Consider the following 21237-nt stretch of genomic DNA (forward strand, 5'->3'; position numbering starts at 1 on the left):
GCAGAAGAGTGATAACTAGGACAGTGTGTGTGGGTGTTTTGCCTGCATGTGTTTATGTATACCTCATGTGTATCCCATGCCCATGGAGGCCAGAAGGGGGTGTCGGATCCTCTAGAGATAGATGTGTGGACAACTGTGGGTGATAAACCCATGTCCTCTGGAAGAATAACAAGTGCTCTTAACCACTGAACCATCTCACCAGCCTCTGAGGTTTTATTATTTGTATACAAATAAATAAACACATCGATCTCATTAATACTTTATCTTTTTTTTTTTTTTGGCTCTTTTCAGTTTATTGCATGAAGGAGTTACACTAGTCCAAGTTAAAAGCGGACCCCAAATGATTACATTATACAAGCTGTGAGGTTTTTAAACTTGTGACAANGGACAGAAGGGAAATTCTACTCATTGCAAGGAAATCCTCACTTAAGCTTCAGAGAGCCACAAGCACTTAAAACCCATGAACCTTCAGCTGATCGTCCTTAGCCAGTNCAATCTCTANCAGGAACTGGCATATGTTCTTGCGCTGGTCACCCTGTAGCTGAATTACTTCTCCATATTCTGGATGCTCAATTACAGTACCATTGCAGGCAAATTTCTTCTTAAACGCCTTCACTAGTTTCTTTTTATCGTAATCATCAGTGATCCCTTGGACAGTTGTAAGGGTCTTCCTGCCGTTTCTCTGTTGAATTCTTATATGGATATAATCCTCAGTGCCAGCAGGAAGCAGGTCATCACCCTTACTTGCATCAGCAAAGGGGTTGAAAGAGTGGAGGTTCTGGATAGCGGACATATGATACGATTCCTTTTCCTTGGTGGAAACGGCCTGCGGAAGGCGGCTGTGGGAGAAGGCGGGGGGGGGGGAACGGAGCGGGGAGCAACCTCATAGAGGTAGAGGAGAGGGGATGGGATGGGAGGTTCCAAAGGGGAGACCTGAGAAGGCGGGCGGGGGGAACGGAGCGTCGGGAAGCGAGGGGGCTCGAGGGGGAGGCAGCTGAGTCCTCGGCGGCGGCTCAGTGACTGGGGCTACTAATACTTTATCTTTAATAAATAGAAAAATTATATGTATACCAAAGAACGATTTTGAAAATTTTTTATGATTTATTATCAGCAAGTTTTGGGTTGATTATCTGTTTTAAATACTTATGTAAAAACATAAAGGTTTCTCAGGTAAAGGGCCTGCAAGTGGAGAAAGTTTAATGAGCCCTTTGATAGAAAGCAAGGGCTGGAAGCCAGAGCTAGGCATGGGGGTTGGGAACCAGGGTGGGGATGAGGGTGGGGAAGGTACCATAGTAGTGTGGTGGGGGGTACCATAGTAGTGTCCTTCCTACTCCCTTCTTTACCTATCCCAGGGACAGGAAATGCCCAGAATAGCCTAAGAAAGGAAAAACAGAAATGAAGGCCAAGGAGGGAACTGAAGTACTAAGCCTTTCAAATCCCCTTTGCAATTCCCAGCCTCTCTTCTGGGCCTGGCTAACCAGAACCCCAAGTGTGTAATTGGGGTAATTAAGAATTGGGACAGAATAGGAGGTTTCAGTTTCCTGAGACACCAGACCTTGTGGCTCCTTTGCATCATGGTTGTTAGGAAGGCACACATCTGGTGACCTCACCTTGATGATACAACCAACCATCAGGCCCACCTCTGGCATTTCAGAGAGCACAGAGTTCACCAAGAAGGTTCATAAAGTGCAGAGGCCGGGGGTGCTTTGTGAAGATCCTGTCCCTAGCTTCCAGGGACCGTGAAGAAATTCAGGAGTCCCAACGGCTGGTCCTAAATCACATAGGCCTGGAATCTAAGTACTTCTTAGGTCCCAGGGGCTCAACCTGGACCCTTGGCCTCGGTCTCTGGGGTCTCCCTGACAGACAGAGCAGGAGGGCAGGTGATGACGCACAAGTCACCTGGAGCAGCATCCTAGCACCTGCTCCCTGACCAGAAAGAAGCACAGAGTTCAGGGAAGCCAGGACCTCACTGTCCCTGGGGAATTATTTCCCTATGTACACTAAGCTAAGTGCCCTCAGGTTAAATGGCCTGGCTTCCCAAAGGCAACCGTGCTAAGGCTGAAACACAGGCGCCATCAAGTACACAAATTCTGATCACTGCCCCTGGACCTCAGCCACCTCTACCTCCCCTGGAAGGTCTAGAGAGATGGACCAGAGAATTATCTAGAAGGAAAACCACAGCAGAGCCTCCGAGATACCACACCTTGGCTAAGACAAGCTGGGCTAGAAACCAAATGCAAGGGCCAGCATCTGAGCTGAGAGCCAAGCTGACCTCTGACCCTCTGGCCCTCTGGCCCTCTGGCCCACTGGCCCTCTGGCCCTCTGGCCCTCTGGCCCTCTGGCCCTCTGACCTCTGACCCTCTGGCCCTGAAGTCAAGGCACACACAGCCCCAGCTACCCCTCTGTTTCTTAGAAGTCTTCTCAGCCCAGTACTTCCAAGGGTGGCAGCCTCCTTAACCCCTTGTCTCCCATACCTCACCAGGTGATGTGAATCCCAGAGGGGAAGTATCCCAGAAATGCAGGGACAAGATGGCATGTTCTATGTCAACCCCAGCCCTTACTCTTGGAGCTCCCGTTTCCTCTGCTGTCATGTGGAATTTATAACAGTTTGGAAAGCCATAATCCTACCTCTAGCAGCTCCCTCTGTGACCTTGGCATGGAGCAGGGGTTGACTGCCTATTGAGAAAGCTAAACACTAGCATAAGAGCTTCACAGGCCATGCACCCTAGGACCATAAGGTCACAAAAGTGAAGTCGTGTGTATCTGTGAAGAAGATAACATGAGCAGGAGGGATTCAGGTCCCGTGGGGGTCACAGGTTCCAGGCCACACTCTCTAGTCCATGGGGACTGAGGACTTGAGAAAGTCCCTCAGTTTTTCAGAGTCTCTCCTGGCAGGCATCACAGAGCACCTAGCCACAGAGCTGTGTAAGCTAGGGAGACACATGAGCCAGGCACAGTGCCTGACATACGGTCAGTGCTCACCAAACAGGAGTCAACTCTATTGTCTAGTATAGTCATCACTGAACCACGTACTTAGACACACAACTGGTGCGGTCCAGATACCTGGATATTCCCACAACAGAGCTGTCACCTTGACTCATGGGGCAGAGCTTACAGGAAGGGACAGGCATTCTCCTTCTCTTGCTGTGAATCCCTCCATGTCTTTCTGGGAGACCTGTGCCAGCTTCTATCCAAATGTTCCTGCCCTGGGTAGTCACAACTGCTGTGTCTTCTTGAGGGACAATGAAGCTGGCACATTTCCCAGGTCACAGGGTGAAGAACCTAGATGGGAAAATGGGAGTCCCTCTCTCCCGATCAGCTTGTTGGTAGCCTCCATTTGGCTGGGCCTTTCCACTCCCTGAGCATCCACACTCCCCTTAGAAATGTAAGGAAATGAACTAAAATAAGAACCCGCCGTTCTTCCTTTGATGTGAAGACTGCACTCCTATTTTTACATCAATAGAATCACCACCCTCGGGAGAGAGTCTATTGAACACCTGCTGCCTCCCAGAGATAGACATCTGTGTCACTGAATGCCACCGCCTCCTAGCCATTTCCAGACTGTTCCATTGACCCTTGGTGGCTACCTGGTGCAATGACCTCACGCTCCTGATCAGTGGCTGATATGACCCAGGACACAGTCCTTGACGCTAAGTAAGGATCCAAGTTACTAAGCCTGGTGAGGTAAGAATTACCTCCCCCCTTTTATTGATAAAGAAATCTGTAGCCAGGAGAAGAGAAATGAGTCAGCCCACACCAAGCATCCTGTTGGAGACGATGACCCCCAAGGATGCACTGCATCAGATCCCTGTCTTCATTTCTCCTTATATATCAGGGGAAGCTTGAAGGAAGCCTACTTCAGCCTCATGACTCTGATTCAAGGCTCAACATCCCCTAAGTGAGTCCAGTCTTTCAGAGCCACTCTTTCAGACGCTCTCCTTTCTCGGGACGGGCGGATTTATCTTACCAAGGCAGTGAGCTCTCCTTACCCTTTCTGCTGCCCTTGGTGAATTTGCCAAAACCCTGGGATGACTCTCATTTTGCGGCGGGGGAAATTGAGGTCATATGGTTTATCCACACTTTTTAAAATTCCTGTGCAATGTGGAATCGGAGAATGTTTTTCCACTTTTGGCTAAAGAATTTGGATGCAGGCTGCAGGCCACGCCTGGCCAGGCCGAGGAGGAGGCCATGGAGAGAGGTGCCCCAGGGCCTCCAGGGTCCTTCATTTCCAGTCTGCCCCCAATCTCCCTCCGCCCCCGCCTCTTGGCTATCCACCCTGCTGGTGGCTACTGCTTTACCACCCCTCCTAAACTCACCTGGCTTCCCAAGGGACAGAGTAAGGAAACTGAAGTTTGCTTCAGGGGGCCCATGCAACTCCAAAATCAGAGCTCCAGAAAGAAGGCCAGCATGACTCATTCCCAGCCCAGGGGACAAGAGCAGAGGCTGCCTTGGGAAGGCCTGGGCTTTTGCTCCTTCATGAACCAAAATGAATCATCCATGCTACAAAGTCACTCTGGCCAGCCCCAAACTTTCCTGGGTAGACCCAACATGTGTGCAAAGGCGAGCTGGGTCATCAGCAGATGGGAAGGGAGCAAGGTGGAAGCTGACCAGAGGATGGAGTTCTAGCGAGATGGCCAGCCAGAAGAGATGATCACCTGTGCCCCGCCCGAAGCGCCGTTCTTCGCCATACTCTGGTGATTCAGGCAGCTGGTTGGTTCATAAGCATGACCTACATTCGCTGGGTGCCGGGCACTGAGCACACTGTCCCTGTTCCTGACCATACCAGAGCAGACCAGGAAATTATCAGAGACCTCAAGCAAGACCCATGCTACTTTTGCTCTGACCTTAGAGACCTGGTCTTCGTCAGCAGGCTCGGAGGCCCATTTCAACGTGTCAGCGCTGGAGCCAGGCTGAAACAAAGCAGTTGGATCATTTAAGGGGGTGAGGCAGCTCTGAGAGGCAGCAGAAGCCCAGGGGTGGGGGTGGGGTGGGAGGGAGCCTTCTTGGGGCTCAGTCTTCCTGAGCAAGCCTGCCAGACTAGCATGGCCCCAATTAGACATCACTCACTGGCTCAGACACTGCTGTCCCATCTTTCCTCTCCCTCCTTCTTCAGCATCAAAAAGATTCAAGGGTGCTGGCAGCTGTTCTCCAGCATCTGGCGGAACATTCTGCCCTAAAGCTGGGCTTTCCTCCCTCCCCAGGGAGAGCTGGTGACTCATGTTTCCATTTTCGATGCAGAGCCAGGCACTGCATTTTTCCATGACCCCAAGGACTGGCAGTGTGGTTCTGGGACTTGAATTGTGATGTCAGACACATCTGAGTTCAAATCCCCCTCCTTGAAGCTCGGTAACTAGCTGTGTGACTTTAAGCAGCTTGTTTACTCTCTCTGGTTCCCATTTGTAAATGAAGAGCACAACTGTCGATTACAATATCATTTTGTTTTTAGACAAGGTCTCCCCCCATGTAGCTTAAGTAAGCTTCCAACACTCTCCGTGTGTATGGTGTAAGCCTATGTACAGGGATATGGGAGAGGGGCGTGTACAAGGAGCACATGTGGAGGCCAGAGGAAGACAGCCAATGTCTCTATTGCTCTCTGACTTAGTCCCTTGAGACACTCTCTGTCCCAACACTGTCATCATCCCTCGACTAGGTTAGTTGACTTGTCAACAAGCACCATCAATCCTCTGTCACCATGAGTCCCCTCCCGCCAACATGAGGGTTATATATGCATTGTACCCTGGGGCTTTTCTGCAGGCCCTGGGAATCTGAACTCAGGTGTACTTGTGTGCCGATGCGGGGATCTGAACTCAGGGGTACTTGTGTGCCCATGCATCAGTGCACCTCTCCTGCAGCTTCCAACGAGATCCTCCTGCCTCCGCCTCCCAGGGCTGAGCTCATAGGCATGTGCACTGGGTCAACCTCTCTTCTGCTCACAACCTGAGAGCGAGCTGTTCCCTTCAACAGTTCTCTCTTTTGATGACCTCTCATAATCCAAGCAAAGAGGAAGTTGAGAGTTCCATGGACGCCACGAACGTTCCTCACCCCGTCGAAGCATCAGCTTGGTGTTATTTTCACCCATGTGAGCTTCTGAGCAGGTTTAAAGAAGCAGGGCTGAGATGTGATGCTCCATAGGTTAAGGGTATCAAGTGCATTTTGACTTAATAATATTTTCCGTTACATTGTAAGTAGGGGAATACCCATGTACTGTTTACTGCTGCTACAGTGCTATTGTCAAGTATGAGCACAGCTTGTTCTTGACATAGGAAACTGAGGCCCAGACAGGTAAAATAACTTCTCTGAAGTCACACAGCCAGGAAGTGGCAGAGCTGAAATTCATACCTGGGCCGTCTGGCCTCACAGGCCAACACTGTTCTGATGGATGATGAAAAAGATGGAGGGGGAAGTTGGTCCTGATGGAGTGGATGCTGTGTTGGAGTTTGCTGCTGTTATTACCACTGTCACTTCAATTGTTTCCCCTTACCAGACTACGTCTCTACTTTGCCCTGAGGAGGAGCCAGAGAGAACACTTGTCCTTCAGGCCAAAGCCAACAGTTGAGAGCCCTGAGCAGGAGAGACAGGTAGTCTACCCCAAATGCACTGCTCTCTGCCTGAGGCGTGAATGCTATTTTCTGAGGCCTTGGGGTACTGACTTTCCATCTCTGGGCCTCAATTACATGTCTCCCAGGTGGAACGATCATGCTCAGCCCTAAGGTGGGAACAGACAGTGAGGTGCTGGGTAAGGTTAGAGCCTGGGAAACATTAGCATCCTGGCAGACTACTCTTATCAAAGGCAAAGAGTGTGCTCTGGGCCCTAGCCTCACAAGCCAATAACTGCTATGGCAGAGGCATGTGTGAGACCAAGCCAGGCTGGAAGAGTCCAGAGGTGCCACACAGAACTAGCACGAATCACAAACAGAACACAGACAAAGCAACACTGACAGGTACAGAAGACTGCAGCTGGCTGGGGCGGCTCACATCAGGAACCCTAATAATTGGGGCGCTGAAGCAGAGGAATTGTTGAAAGCATGAGGCCAGCCTGGGCTACCGAGTGAGAGCCTCTGTCAACAAAAAACAAAACAAAACACACCAAAAAGTGGAAGTCAGAGATGAGGCACTAAACCACAGCAGTGTCCCCACGTGCAGGCCACAGCTGGCTTCCTGTCACTCTGCTCAGACCTTTTTACCTCACCTGGCTCTGCAGTCCCCTCCTGCCCCATGCTTGTCCTTGTGTTGCCCCTGTGGATGAGCCAGCCTCAGCCTCACCCATATCTAGACTCTGGCTCCGGGCCACTGTGCTCACTCACCCCAGCCTCTGTTTTCCCAAGGACTCCAACCTTCCTGCCCTCAGGGAGCTCAGGAGCCTGACTCCGAAGAAGGGAGAGGGAGAGCAACACTCGCGCTTGCCAAGTCATCCCCATGAATACACATTAAATGTGTACGGAGCCCTTTGTCTGAAGGTTCTGCCACTTGAGGCCAGAAAACTGTCATGAGGGGTTGTGTGGCAACACTATCCTGGAGCGGCGATTCTGAGAATTCCCCTTGCTGACCTCCCAGTAGCACACATGCCCATTGGGTTCTGCAGGCCATGCCAGGGACCACTCCATGCAGTGTGTAATGGATGCAAGTTGCTCCCAAGCACTTCAGGGAATGGGAAACAAAGCTGAGAAGCTTCAAATGGTCACAGAGAAAGGAGAGAGAGGCCCCTACAGGAGTCAGCGTCTGCAGGATTGAAGCGACTTCCGGATACAGTGCAGGACTTGATGGCATGGGAGTTACAGTCTATGGGGCTCAACTGATGCCACAACCCACCTAGCAGCCATAGGGTCTGCAAATAGCCACCTTCCAGGTTCTGGCTTTGGAGTTTGGGGCAGGCTCAGCTTCTGATCCTTACCCTCTTCTTTTGTGTGACATAGGCTAGGCTCAGTTTGACAGTCTGTGAAGTAGACATAATACTGTCTTCCTAGTGTTCTGGTGTGAACAAAATGAAATGACTCAGTCTGAATGGGATCTGTATCCTTTGGTCTATGATGACAACAGAATAAACGTCAGGGGAATGGGGTTCAGTGGATGTAGATGGCCCAGAGGGAAGCTGGTGATGGGGCTCAGCCTTGAGGGAGATGGAGTTGCTATACAAGGAAATGCAAAAAGTGAATCAGTTCAAAAGTAAAAAAGTGAATGATTCAGAAGGCATTCCAGAATAGCAAGCAAAGACTCCAAGCCAAATGACTAGGTTCCTCAAAAAGAGGACGTTGCTCTGCGAAGCTAGAGCATTAGTCAGGTGGGGGAGGCGGTTACTGGGAAATTTCACCCTGTTCAGCATTATTGAGAAGTTGTGGGTTCTTGGAGTCTTACTGATGTTACACAGCCCTGCGGGGTTAAGATTACCCAAACCTTGGGCCAGAGCAGTGAAAAGGAAGTGTTTAGTGCAGGGTCTATATTAGAAGAAACAAACAGAAAAAAAAATGCTCGTTAAAAGGCAAAATGGCCTCAAGGGAAAGTAGTTAGATGTGTTGGAGCATCTGGGGCAGCTGCACAGGCCAGCCAACATCTGCTCCAGGGAGGCAGGACTTGGCACATCTGGGAAGCAGTGATGGGTTACTCCCAAGTTCTGGATCTGATGCAGTTTTTCTGTCCACTATGGAAAAAGCCCTCCGCTGGGGGCATTCCTTCTGTCTAAGTGGTGGGGCAAAGGAGAAAGGGCTGTATCCCAACTCTGCCGCTTGCTCACTGTGTGATCTTGGACAAGTCAGTTACTTCTCTGTGCCCTGTCTGTCATCAACAGACACCTTGATATCTACTTTGTCATTATTACAGACAATGTCAGTCTCAGTGCCGGGCCCTATTTTTTTTTTTCTCTGATGACTTCTTGTTGATGGTGATTATAGATTCTAGAGTTAAGTAATTGAATGCCCCATTTGGTGCCCTCCCAGAAGGTGTTTCATCACTACGTCTCCACTTATGTGTAACTACACCATGAAAAGCCATGTTCTTATAAAAGAAAATGTGATACTAGGACAGAGGTACACAAAATCTCAAAACACAGGATGAGGGAAGTCCACGTCTATAATACCGCTACTGTGTGCTATGTGTGAAGAGGACCCCAACTACCACCTCCCCCAGATCTGGACGTAGCCAGATAAGCTATTTGGAGCTTTTAGGGAACCAGGACACAGAGAGGTGTCACCTCCCAAGATCAGCTCTGGTTCACTGTTTCAGGTAAGCTGCAGAGGCCTGGACACTATAGGTGGATCTGAGGGAAGGACCTTGGAAGTTGAGGAAGGAGATGTGAGGCTGGGGAGTGACGACTGCCTCTGGGGGGACTGAAATGCAATCTTTCTGCCCAGGCATCAAGTCATAGCTCAGTCTGGCCCTCTAGTTCATCTTTGATAGCTAATTCCTTAATTATCCATGAATCTTCTCCTCTTTCCCCAGCTGTGAGCAGCATTCCAGGATGAAGGCAAGTTCAAGGTCAGAGGAAGAGGAGATTTGAGCTTCAAACAGAAGCTGTGGTATGGCCCTGGCTTTGAGCTCACTTCCTGTTTTGTGGGGGCCTGAGTGGGTCTCTCTTCTAGCATTGAACATTCTGTTCCCTTTCCCAACACAGAACATCCAGCTCCAGCCTGCTTACCAGTGCTCATCTAGTGGGAAAGTGAACCCAGCTGTACCCCAAGATGTCAGTTCACCCTAAGCTGCCTTGGGGATTCCACCAAGTGTTTAGAGAAGTAGAGGCTGCCCTGAGTCACAGGCCCTGTGAGTTCATTGCCTGTCAGAACTGAGAGGGGCAGCAGGAGGAAGAAGTGGATTGCAGCACCTCGAAGTAGAAGCTGGGCTTAGGACAGAGCTGTCTTCCCTGAGCTGATACCAGAAAGTAGTTATGTCATCTGTTCCCTGGTTCCTCCAACGAACATTGGGTGCTTATATGTCAGGCATTGTTTCTCAGTTCTGGGGGTATAGGGGAGGGGCAGAGGATAGATCCCTGCGTCAGACAGATAATCCACACTCACAAGGTCTTCCTGCTTTCACTGAGTGATTACTGTACACTGCCTGCCTCCATACTGAGCTCTGGGCCAACAGGATCTCGCATAGCCCTTCCATCACTGTCTGGGATGCAGCTCCCTGCTGTCACCCCGTTTCACAGATTGTCCTGCCAGATGTCTTTCTCCTCCTTCAACAGGTTATGACCTCTAGAAAGCAATGAGTCAAGGTGGGGTTCATATGGTGACACCTCACCCTGCTTCCAGAGCTGGATGACCTAACAATTAAGGAATGAGGGGTTGTCGTCTTCCGATAAGGCCAGTTCCCACCCTCTGAACACCCTCCTCAGCTTGAGAGGTCTTTCTTGTGCCTGAAGCCTCCAGCAGAACCGTCCTCAGCATTCCTTAATCATCCTTACTCGGAGGCAGGCGTGCCTTTGCTCATCAGTTTCTCTGTCCTCTCACATAGAGAGAATTTGACTCTTTCTTGGACCCATGGTAGCATGGGTGGTTATCTATCCTTCCATCCCAGAAGCTTCTCCTCCCATCCATCCTGCAGGACACAATGTGTGTGAGCTCTGTTATGTATCAGGAGCCCCCGCGGGCAGAGGAAGAAGCAGCCATCTGAGGGCAGGTGCTGGGAGCCCAGATTGGACACAACCACACAGACGTGACAAGAACACAGGTGTCCATGCTTCTGGCTGAGTCTGTCTGGTAGCAGAAACCACCCAGGGCTGGGGCTGTCTGGCCTGAGATGTGACAGAACAAACGGCTGTTGGGAGAGCTGCACAGAGGAACGCAAGCAAAGAGGCCACCAGAGCAGTGAGACAGCCAATTCACAAAAACCCCCACGCTGGGTTAAAGAATCCACTTTGTTTAATAGATAATTGCCAACCGCATGTTGGTCCTGGGCGACACTATGTGGAGTAGGAAGGCCACGCCTTCCCTCGATGTCATTTGCGTTCTGGTGAGTAGCCAGGTGACACTTGCTCTGAGAAATAGATTTACCTGTTTTAGTGTCATGTTGGTACCATTAAAATCTACCATTTTATACCACAGAAATTGGCAAACACTATCAAGCACCCTACCATCATCTTGCATCCAAAGACTGGTCATTAATTACTTATAAGTTGATTATTTGTAAGTTTCTTTAGGGTGAAGACCACGAACATGTGAAGACAAAGACCATAGTGATCTAGCACACCATATTGCAAGACAGTGAGGTAGACTTTACTGTTAAGTTCCTGTAGCACCTAAGGCGTGTGTGACACACTGGGCTTTTAAAGTCTTCTGGAAACTCTATTAACATCCTTGGTGGTTTTTTTTTTTTTTTTTTTTTTTTTTTGGTTTTTCGAGACAGGGTTTCTCTGTATAGCCCTGGCTGTCCTGGAACTCACTTTGTAGACCAGGCTGGCCTGGAACTCACTTTGTAGACCAGGCTGGCCTTGAACTCAGAAATCCGCCTGCCTCTGCCTCCCGAGTGCTGGGACTAAAGGCGTGCACCACCACGCCCAGCTCCTTGGTGTTTTCTTAATCTTCCTTCTTTCCCATGCAGGTCTTCACCCTCTGTGACCACAGCTAAGAGTCTGAACACTTGATCCCAAATCAGTGGGCTGGGCCATCCCACCCCCACCCCCAGGCCTTTCTCATGCTCAGAGAGGAATGACAAGAAAAATTTTACAGAATTGCTAGGATCTGGGACAGAACTTCTACTCACCCTCCCCCACCCCATCCCCAGAGTGGCATTATTCAAATGGGGTAGAACCTTTCAGAGGTAGGGCACTCTGAGATGTCGTCTGGCTGTCTGTGGGAGGATCGAGGGAGGGTGTGCTCTCAAAGGTGATACTGAGGCCTCAGCCATTGTCTTTCCCCCTTTGTTTCCCACTGCTGTGAGGTGGACAGCTGTGCCCCCATCTTGCACCTCTGACATGATGTGTTGTGTCGCCGTCATGTGTGGACTAGGACCGCAGCAAACGTTTTCATGTTAGCAAGGGCTTATATACTCCACATATGCTGTCATCCTTATGGATGTTCCAGGTCCTGGCCCCAGTCACACTCTGAACCATTTAAACAGAGGTAGAAGACTATACCTCTAACCGCTTGGGCAGACGGGGGATTCACACAACAAAGATACTGCCAGAATGGTTTAAGTCCATCAGTGTTGCTTGCTCCCTTTGAATAGTTGTTGCCCAGGTTCCTCTTGCCCACATGGCAAAATTAGGACTTTCCTTATAAGTGGACAGGGAAATCAATGACAGACCAGGACTTACTGATGATTGGGACCTGGTACAGTCCCCTTGAGCTGCCCCTTAGAGACATATTCTCTGATATAGGGATAGGGCTAATGACTGACTTTATGTCCAGGTTGTCTCCTTTTGTTATGGGAATTGAGCCCAGCTGGAGGTCAATCTTCGTGAATAAAACATTAGAATAGCCGGGCGTGGTGGCGCCTTTAATCCCAGTACTTGGGAGGCAGAGGCAGGCGGATTTCTGAGTTTGAGGCCAGCCTGGTCTACAAAGTGAGTTCCAGGACAGCCAGGGCTACACAGAGAAACCTTGTCTTGAAAAACCAAAAGAAAAAAAAACCATTAGCATAAACTCTCAGCAACCCTAAACTTCAATTCTGTTACACACTTCTCTTTTTTACAGATTTTAACAACCCTGATTAGTACAGGGCTATCTTCCAGTCATGTTGGAGGCAGTGCTCCTTTAGCTAAATTCTGGTTTGGGTAAGTTATTATTTCCTAAGCAAATTAGTAAATCCTTTATACCGTCTTAGGCCAGTACAAAGACTTTAAGATACACTGTTTCCAACACTCACTTCCTGGTTGTACTCACTTCCTCAATCCAGGCTAAAAGGCTACGTCATCCCGTCATCCTCTCTGCTGATGTCACCACTTGCCCCACCCTGCCCCTCCCATCCACATCAGCAACTCCTAATCCGAGTTCAGCTTAAGTGAGAAGAGCCGGGAAGCCACACTTTCTCTCCCCCAGGCTGCCTCTTTGACCTTTGTCCTTTCCCTGTCCTATTTCAGACCCTCTGGTTCACTCCCGCAGAAGCTAAACAAATGAACTGGAATCAGTGGGTCTGCGTTCCCCCCCCCCCCGGGGGGGCATTTGAATGTTAAGCTAAACCAGGTTTTATACTTTGGTGAAAGGAGCAAGGTGGAGAGATTATCCAGTGATCCCGGGAGCTAGAGACTTGAATTCAAGCTCTGTACTTCCTGACTGAGGGTATTGCTGATCTGAGTCATTTTACTTCCCTGAGCCTCGGGGTCCTTACTGTCAAAAGCATGGCTCTCATTCAGCAGTTTTGTGCTGTAAATGGCTGATGTGTATAACCCACAGAGTGGGAGCCAAGGCATGACAGTAATTAGCCATGCCAGTCCATGCAGAACCTGGAAAGCAAAGCCGTGACCTTAGGCTTACATCCTTCAGGCACCAGGAGGTCAAGGAAGGCTTTTTGCCTTCAGTATCATCACATGGTAGGATAGGTTAAAACACCTTAAAACTAAAACAGGTAATCCAAGAGAAAACAGGTAAAGAAACCTAGATATATCTTCCATAAAAGGAAACAAATGTGACCAAGAGACATGTGACAAAATGTTCAGTCTCATTACTTATAGAAATACAAATCGAAGTCACAAGGAAATGCAATGTCATGCCCAGTAAGCCAGTGAAAATTGAGAATCTGGGCTGGAAATGTGGCTCAATGGAGAAGTCCTTGCCTCCACGGAGACTCCCTTAGCTGAGCAAAGAACTGATCCGTCAAAGATAAAAAACACATTGAACCGACCACACAGATCAGCATGGAATTGGCATGGGGATTAACTAACAGACTACTAAAGTCGAGCGGAGGTCAACCCCCAGAACCACACACTGTAGACAAAAAGAATTTGGCAGTGGCAAGTGCCAGAGCCTCTGCTTGATCCTGGTGGCAATGTAGCTGGCACTGCTACTGTGAAGATGTCATACATATCTCACCTCCCAGTAATTTCACTGCTAATTACAGTTGCTGGGACATTTTCACAGGTGCACAGGTGTATATTAAGGTATCAGTACATTAGGGAACAAGAATGGTCAATATCCTAGACTCACCTCATCTATATCTATTAAAGAGGAGGGAAAAAAATCAACCAAACAGAAAACAACAAGTGTTAATGAAAAACAGTGGAAAAACTGGATTTCTTGGGCAGCACTGCCAAGAAAGTAAAATCGCCCAGCTTCCCTGGAAAACAGCGCAGTGATTCCTCAACAAGTCAAAAGTAAACGACTACAGAGCAGCCCCACTTGTTATACACCAAGTTGGCACTGGAGATTTGAATGGGCATCTTGTCAGCAGGAGGTGAAGCACATAAGGGTTTATCCAGAGTGGATGGATAGCAGAGGGGTAAGCACAGGTGGTCCCAGACTCTGGCCATGGCACCGAGCTTGTTTCAGGTTTATAACAGTGTGAAGTCAGTAGGAATCATGCTTTCAGTGTCGGCTTTTCCCAGGCTTCCTCCTAACTCTGCATATCAGTAGTGAACTGAAGTTTCCAGTTGGGAGGTGAGACAGCAGAATCCGTAGAGGGCTGCATTGCCAGGAGGTGCACTTGGTGAGCTGGGCTTCCATTCGCAGCTGATGTGTTTGTCAGTGCATCCTTCCGTGTTACTGTAAGAGCATCTCTCAGTACAGTGGGAGAGAGAAAGATATATATATATATATATATATATATATATATATATATATATATATATACATATCAACGCTTAAAGAAATAGAGGCCATGAACTTGGGAGAGAGCAAGGGTGGGTACATAGGAAGGGTTGGAGGAAGGAAAGAGAAAGGGGGAAATGATGTGATTATGGAAAAAACCACATATAATTTCAAAAAATAAAAATATTTTAATGTGTCCATTGCTTATCTCTAAGTTAGCAATGAACAGTTAGAGACATTTCATACTAAAATTAATAAAAATACGCATGATGGGGTGCTACTCAAGCTTTGAAAGGAAAGGATTCTCCACAGGTGTACGACCTCTATGAAATTTGATATTGTGCTAATGAGACAACACAGAGACTGGAGCACCCTGCTTGTGTTTATTCGAGGTCTCAGGGTAGTCAGATCCACAGAAGCAGAAAGCGGAATGGTAGGTGAGGCCGAGGGCCAGAGCCATGGAGTTATTGTTTACATTTTATTTGTTTTCTGGGAGGGGAGCTGCCTGTGGAGGCCAAATGAGGGCTGGTGGGAGTTGGGTCTTTTCTCACCGCGTGGGTCTCAGGGCGAGAACTCAGGGCACTGGGTTTATAGTAAGCACCTTTCCCCACTGAGCCACGTCGAAGACCTGGGAGTTACTACTGAGTTGGCACAGTTTCAGTCTGGGAAAATGGAAAGGTCTGGGGGTGAGTACTAAGTCATTGGCTTTCTGTTGCTACTATAAACACTGTGACCAAAAACCTGAAGGTCAGTTTTATGGAGGCATTTTCTCAGTTGAGGTTCCCTTTTCCCAAATGTGTTGTGGTCACAAAACAACAACAACAACAACAACAACAACAAAACCCTAAATGGCACAAGGTGATGGAAACACAATGAGAATGTGTAATATTTAATGCCACTGAACTGTCCATTGAAAACGATGATTTCAACCCCCACTAAAAAGATAGAAATAGCGTCTTTGGAAAACACCAAATGGCGGGTGTCATCGGTGCAGCGGGAGGGCCTGGAGGACCCGGGGCCCCAGAATTAGGAAGTCGCAGTGGCTTTCACAGCAGATTTGGCAGTGGGCTTAGGGGCTGTGGTTGTGGTCGAGGCCATCACCGTGGTCAGGGCTCATGGAGGTAAAGTTGAAGACAAGGAGGTAGGTCTGGGCCGCTGGCGGGGCAGGCTGATCGCCCCGTGCACCGAGAGGCATCCTTTTGATTGGTGTCTTCTTCAGTGGATCCCTGTCACCAAGCTGGGCCACCTGGTTAAGGACATGAAGATCAAGTCCTTGGAGGAGATCTACCTGTTCTCCCTGTCCACTAAGGAATCTGAGCTCATTGACATTTTCCTGGGTGCATCCCTAAAGGATGAGGTTCTGAAGATCATGCCGGTGCAGAAACAGACTCGGGCTGGCCAGCGGACCAGGTTCAAGGCATTTGTCGCCATTGGGGACTACAATGGTCACGTTGGTCTTGGTGTTAAGTGCTCCAAGGAGGTTGCTACTGCCATCTGAGGGGCCATCATCTTGGCCAAGCTTTCCATCATCCCTGTGCGGAGAGGCTACTGGGGGAACAAGATTGGCAGGCCCCACACTGTTCCATGCAAGGTGACAGGCCGATGTGGCTCTGTGCTGGTGCGGCTCATCCCTGCCCCCAGGGGCACTGGCATTGTCTCTGTTCCTGTGCCCAAGAAGCTCCTGATGATGGCCGGTATAGATGATTGCTACACTTCAGCCAGAGGCTGCACTGCCACCCTGGGCAACTTTGCCAAGGCCACTTTTTATGCCACCTCCAAGACCTGCAGCTACCTGACCCCTGACCTCTGGAAAGTGACTGTGTTCACCCAGTAAGGAATTCACTGATCATCTTGTGAAAACCCACACCAGAGTCTCTGTTCAGAGGACCCAGGCTCCAGCTGTGGCTACCACATAAGGGTTTTTATACAAGAAAAAGAAACGAATTAAGTCAGTTTTTAAAGGATAGAAATAATAAGATGGATGCTATATATGCTTTCACATGGTCCCTAGGATTAAAAAAAAAAAAAAAAAGCTTGTTGACTTCAATAACATATTTTGAAGTTGAAAAAGAAAATCCTAGAAAATTTCCACATTATCAGAAGAAGCAACTTGGGAAACTGTATGCACACACCCTGTATTGTTTGCTCACCATACAGCAGCACACATGAATAAACAGGGTATGTGCCTCACTCTGCGGTGTGGGGTATGTGTGTGAAAAGGACAGGTTACAAGATGTCACTCTCCAGTTATAGAAAATTCAAAAGCATCTCGTTGGGAACTAGACAAACAGATGGATAGATTTAAAATTCTAATGCAAAGCATAGGGACAGGCCACCCTAAATTCAAGGTAGCAGTTCTCTGTGGGCTAGGAAGGTGGGACATGTCTTCCTAGAGAGGCATGCGGGTTTCCGAGGCACTGGTCATGGGTAAGCCGATATCCATATTTTACATGTGTATTACATCCGCTTTTGATAAATGTACAATTTTGTGAAATCTTTAAAATGCTTTATATAGAAGGCGGATGGGGCAAACTCCATGCTGACGTCTCAGATATTCTACTCTCTGTCTCTTTAAAAACACTCTGCAATACTTTTATAGGAAGGTGGCGTTTGATTATGTTAAGGAGAGAGAAAAGAAATAAAGAGAGCCTTTCCCTCTGATTTGTTCAGGGAAAGGAGAAGTGAGAGGAGATGGTAGAGCATCCGGGCTTTCCCCAGCTCTGCCAGGAACAAGAGTCTGAGGCAAAGAGCCACTTGGAGGTAACGCAGCCTAACCATTGCTTTAAGGGGGCGGCTGTTCTTTTAAAGCCAACTCCCCAGTCCCCCAGGAAATCCCTGCCAGTTTCAGGAGTGGGTAGAGGTTCTGACACCACTGGCTTTTCAAACAAGATGTAGCTGCCACAGGAGTTCGGCCAGCTCTGTGAGACTGCAGACCACAGCCTTGGCACAAATCCCTTTCAACAGCTTTCAGGACCAGATGAAGGAAAGGGGAGTGGTTTGGTCTGGGAGGTGGTTTCAGAAATACGCTCCATGAGTCTCCGTGCTCATGGACACTGAGACTGCCCTAGGACTCTCTTGCCAGCACTGCCTTCTTGTGTCCCTAGTTTATCTCCCAGAAGCGGGGGACTGTCCACCAAGATAACACACCCAATCACTGATTCTGTCCAGGTGGTCTGTGTGTCTCACCTGCACTGATTCTGTCCAGGTGGTCTGTGTGTCTCACCTGCACTGATTCTGTCCAGGCGGTCTGTGTGTCTCACCTGCAGCCCTGCTGGGGGCTTGAGACTGGGGTGAAAGAGATAATGACCCCCCTTGAAGGAGCTCGAGGTATTGTGGACCACAAAGAAAGCCATCCAGCCAGGTCTGTGCATCAGGCAGGCCAATCAGAAGGCAATCTTGAGGTCAAGTTGAGACTGAGAGTTGGTCTTCCAGGCAAAGAGGGCTGAGTGAGTTTGTCAGGAGGAGAATTATAAGTGGTTTTTATTTTGTTTTTCTAGAATTATGATGACAAAGCTGAGCCTAGCTATGGCAGTATCTCAAATACTCTTTTCTAGCATGTAGAAGGACTCACTACAGTATTTGAGCAGTGAGGAACCATGAAGGCATTCTAAGGAAGGGAGGAACAAATAGGTTCCTTCTACTAAGATCCTCTGTCCTTTGAGTGATTTGCCATTCAGTGATACCGTAGGCCAAAAGGAGCTACCAGGCCCAAGCACAGGCAGACTCGGGAACGGGTATTACACTAACCGTCCACCACTGTGACAAAACGCTGAAGGCAAACAATTTATGAAATAGAAAGGTTTGTTTCAGACGCTAGATTCAGTCCTTAGTTGTTTGGCCTTGATGGTATCCATCTAAGGTGACAAAAATGCATCATAGCAGAAGAGACCTGTTCACCCCATGGTGACCAGGAAGCAATAAAGGAGGCAGGAAGCAACTGAGATCCCAGTATCCCCTCAAAAGAACACCCTCCCCATGACCTAACTTCCTTCCAGCAGGTCCTACCTCTTGAAACTTTACTATCTCTCAACAGCCTTTCATACATGAGCCTTGAGGAGCACTCTGGATCCCAGCCACTGAAGGCACGTGCAGACCAAACTGTAAACCCAAGACCTGCCCACACACACACCATGGCTCACCTGCTGCAAGAAGGCCTGAGTGTGGTCCAAGCCTCTGGTTGTTCATCTGCAGAAGCCCTGAGATGTGAGAGATGAGCAGATCTCTAACTGACTTAAAGCAGTCCCCCATGTGAACTGTTGACCCACACAGGTTGCTGAGTTACATGTATGTACTAGTAAACAGAACACAATGAAACATGAAGAAAAGACATATAAGAATTCATATCAAATTAAAAATATAATTACCACTCTAAAAGAGAAAGAAAGGCTGGAGAGATGGCTCAGCAGTTAAGAGCACTGACTGATCTTCCAGAGGTCCTGAGTTCAATTCCCAGCAACCACATGGTGGCTCACAACCATCTGTAATGAGATCTGATGCCCTCTTCTGATGTGTCTGAAGACAGCTACAGTATACTCATAAATAAAATAAATTAAATAATTCTAAAAAAGAAAAAAAGAGAGAGAGCAAAGGTTACAGTTGGGGCCAAGTGCTTTATCTGTCAAGTTTCCAAATTTATGCAGATTCCTCTGTGACTTATATATTAAAAATTAATTACCAGATTCAGGCGTGGTAGCATACACATTTAATTCTAGCACTTGGGAGGCAGAGGCAGGCCAATCTCTGAGTTTGAAGCCACCCTAGTCTATAGAGTAAGTTCCGGGACAGCTATGGCTGCACAGAGAAACCCTGTCTCGAGAGAACAAAACAAAACAAAAGTTAACTTAAAAATAAGTTGACAGGAGCCCGTGATGGCAAGTCAGTGTTGGGTCAGTGCTGGCTTTAAGGGGGCGGCTGTTCTTTTAAAGCCAACTCCCCAGTCCCCCAGGAAATCCCTGCCAGTTTCAGGAGTGGATAGAGGTTCTGACACCATTGGCTTTTCAAACAACAAGATGTCACTCGCTCACTCAGTAAAATCCAGTGTCTATGTTCCATTTCCTAGTCCACACTAATTCCAAACCAAATCTGGGTCAGAGTTATTCTGGCCCATTGTAGTCTTTCAGTAAATATTTGTAAAAAAAAAAAAAAAAAAAAAAAAAAAGAAAGAAAGAAAGAAAGAAAAAGAAAAAAAGAAAAAGGAAAAATAGAAAGAAAAAAAGAAAAAGCCCCTTTCTGTCAGGTTCAGAGCTCTCTGATGGCAGACCCCTATAGAAGTCAGGTCTGGTTCTTCCTCCTAGCCCCATGCTCCCAGACATGAGACTCAGACTCTCTCTCTCTATATATATAAAACCTTGGCCATGTAACTAGGGGTCTGGTTCTTCCTCCTAGCCCCATGCTCCCAGACATGAGACTCAGACTCTCTCTCTATATATATAAAACCCTGGCCATGTAACTAGGCTCTACTCTGACAAGATCATAACTTAAATAACCCAACTATTTTAACCTATACTCTACTACGTGGCTGGCCCCCGTACTTAGATACCATGTATCAAGAGAGAAGAAGATGCCTTGGAGGAGAGGAAGATATGGCCATGAGGACTGGCCAATCAGAGTAAGGGCAGCCCAGGCGGAACATAGTCATATCTCAGGGTTATGGAGGATTGACATCTGCCCACTTCTAGTGCAGCTTGAGGCTTATTACAAATATAAAAATTGTGTCTTTTATCTGGGAACTAAACGATCAAAGGTGGGGTAGAAATCCCCAGTTGATATTAATTTTCACAACAGACCCCTCTCCCAAGGCTGTGGCACCCCTGGAGACCACCAGAGGTTCTAAACTGGGTCTTCAACCAGGACCTAGTAACACAACTGCCTTTCAAGCTCTTCCTCAGATCCTAGCCCAGAGATTACTGGCTGGGAATGCCATGGAATGCCCACCTTTAGCTGCTCCTCTAAAGCCGACTGTACTGAGAGAAGCCATAAGTAAGGATAATCTTGGCCAGGGCAGGGTGAGTGCAGGGACCGCACTGTCCTCTGTGCGCTTCCCCTGCTTGATGATTTTTTTCAAATACAGTACTGTTGAAACTACACAAATGGTATTCCTTTAATTAAATACTTGGCAAAATAAAACCCGAACATTCCCAAAGCAAATTCTCTTTTCTGAACCGTGCCGGAGGGCACCCGATTACTGCATGATTCTGAATGGTGGAATCGGAAGACTGAGCCCCTCCATTCCAGCAAGGAACAATGAGGGGCGTTACTCTTGGGGGGCAGGCAGGATACAGTTGATGTCTACATCCTGTCTACACTACCCTAAAACACTTCCTGGGGCTTGGGACCAGATTTCTTGAATTTAACTTAAATGGGAAGCTGCATCAAGGCCCTGCTAAAAATGAAGCTGGGTGTAAAGGAGGAAATGTGGGGACAGAGTGGAATGAATCCACGGGGGAACAGAGTGGACTGAATCCAGAGGGGGACAGAGTGGAATGAATCCATGGGGGGACAGAGTAGAATGAATCCATGGGGGGACAGAGTGGAATGAATCCATGGGGGGACAGAGTGGAATGAA

The 21237-nt window shown here is 48.3% G+C and overlaps 2 pseudogenes; one reads left to right on the forward strand and one right to left on the reverse strand.

Moving 5' to 3' along the window:
- Positions 1 to 265: 265 nt before the first annotated feature.
- Positions 266 to 808, reverse strand: LOC110338320 (annotated as a pseudogene).
- A 14836-nt stretch (positions 809 to 15644) lies between these two features.
- Positions 15645 to 16608, forward strand: LOC110338129 (annotated as a pseudogene).
- Positions 16609 to 21237: the final 4629 nt, after the last annotated feature.

The sequence above is a fragment of the Mus pahari genome, chromosome 21 (assembly GCF_900095145.1).
Source record: "Mus pahari chromosome 21, PAHARI_EIJ_v1.1, whole genome shotgun sequence".
Taxonomy (NCBI): domain Eukaryota; kingdom Metazoa; phylum Chordata; class Mammalia; order Rodentia; family Muridae; genus Mus; species Mus pahari.